Below are 2,060 nucleotides of genomic sequence, written 5' to 3'. Positions count from 1 at the left end.
ACTTTGTCAGGGCCCGGTACAAGAAGGACCCGAAAACAAAGGAGCTTACCACGGATCCGAAGACCAGGGCGCTTGAGCTTGTTCTGGTAAGGAATACACCCCCTCGTAATTAGCTCCATATGGTTGCATTCTAATTAATGAAGCCAAATTTCTAAATGGTTCACATTCCTTCCGCAGGCGACTGAAAGCAGTAGCGCGGGGTCGACTAAGAGCAACCCTTGGGACACCACTCTAAATAGGGCGTTGAATGTAATGAAGAACAAGGATAAGCTCAGTAAGCCGACGTCAGCTGGTCGTGTGGCCGGCAAAGGCTTGTCGACAAAATGGTCGTCATACTATGACACTGCTGGGCGAAAGGAGAAAAAGACCAGCTCGGAAAGCCAGGCGCGCGAGGTTCAAGAACTCAGGGCACAGGTGGCGCGGATTCCAGAGATTGTCCAAGAGCAAGTGCAACAACAACTCGGAGCGACGATCACCGCCATTGTGCCTACCTTGATCCAGGGGATTAGTGCGTGGATTGCGGGCGGCCAACAGGGGCCGCCCCCGATTCCTAGCTTCACGGCCAGCAACTCGCTGAACGCGATGGCGGGGCCATTGGTGTCTCCGGCGGAGGCGGCATTGGTGTCTCCGACGCCGGCACGGGAGCTTAATGCACCCGGGTGTACGCCGGCCGGCACCTCTGCAGCAAGCGGCCCCTCCGTCAACTGCACGCCCGCCGTTGGCGGTGCCTCGACATTAGCCGAGCTCGACGCCATCATCACGGTAACTAATTAAGCCTCTCTCGGCCGAGGACTTCATCTCCTTGCCTTTGACTGGGCATCCCTAACGCCCTACATGTTTTCGCAGGGCGCCGCCGACGTTCCGTGCACTCTCCTGCACTTCGTGAACAACGAGTTGGTCGATGTCGCCAAGGGCAAAATCGTTCAACCGGGCAACCCCTTGTTCCACGGTACCCAGATGCCACCCAACTTGTTTAGGGTTCAACTGGTTCGGGTGCTGCCAGGCTGCGACGAGGTGTTACCTCCGATTCGACCAATGGGGGCCGACGATGATGACGTGATGAACCTCAGCGCCTGCCTGAGCTGGCCCCTGCTTTGGCCGAAGAGCCAGATTCGTTTGGGGGCGGGGGACACCACCCCAAAGACAACACCGCCAGTCGTGCCGGCGCCAAGTCGGCCCCATGGCAAGACCGCCGCAACGGTGCCGGACATCCCTATGCCACTGGATCCAAACATGCATATGGCACAGGATCAGAACGACGACGACGACGATACATTTGCCAACGTCGATCAGTACTTTGCCGATCATGGGGATGGTGGCGACTTCATGGGGCCTCCTTCTCAAGAACCCAACCCAACAAAAGACGTGTGCGATCTAGCTGGTACCGCGGAGAAGCCAAGTTGCAACAGGCGTCGTCTGCTGTTCAGCTCTCAGGAGACGCCTCCAGCTGCCGACTTCACCGAGCCTCAGATAGGCGAGGTGCCAAATATGATCAGCCCCAACACACTCAAGAAGGCGGTCTGTGAGCAGAACTCGGTCCCATTACAGGAGATCAAGAAGAAGGCACGCAAAAGAAAGACTAACAAGGGTGCGGGCCAGCCGGCACCGAGTACGATCCGTGCTCAGGACGGGCCACCTTCAACTGCGGATATCTCGAGGAGGGTGCATGTGGCGGGTAGGCCGATGCTACCGAGAAATATGCTCGATGCTGCAACCGGTGCTATGCGGAGTCTGCATGACAGTGTGCTTTCTTTGGAGAAGCGGCGTCTCCGAGAGAAGGATGTGGCATACCCGGTTTTCGCGGCCAAGGTGCCAGAGGGCAAGGGCTTTGTGGATAACTCCATCGGGGGTACGATCGTCCTGCGGTTTGATGACATCCACGCTATGTTGAACCTTCATCCGCTGCACTACACCTTCGTTCGGCTATTTTCGCTGAGTATGGAGATGCGGATCATTCGCGACAAGACCCCGGACATCGTGATAGTCGACCCCTTCTACATGCGTGCCAAGATCTTGGGCAGCGCTGGGGACCGGCAAGTCGCGAGTTCTTACCTCGAAGG

Source organism: Triticum aestivum, chromosome 2D (genome assembly GCF_018294505.1).
Source record: "Triticum aestivum cultivar Chinese Spring chromosome 2D, IWGSC CS RefSeq v2.1, whole genome shotgun sequence".
NCBI classification, from domain to species: Eukaryota; Viridiplantae; Streptophyta; class Magnoliopsida; order Poales; family Poaceae; genus Triticum; species Triticum aestivum.
This window is presented reverse-complemented; position numbering follows the sequence as displayed.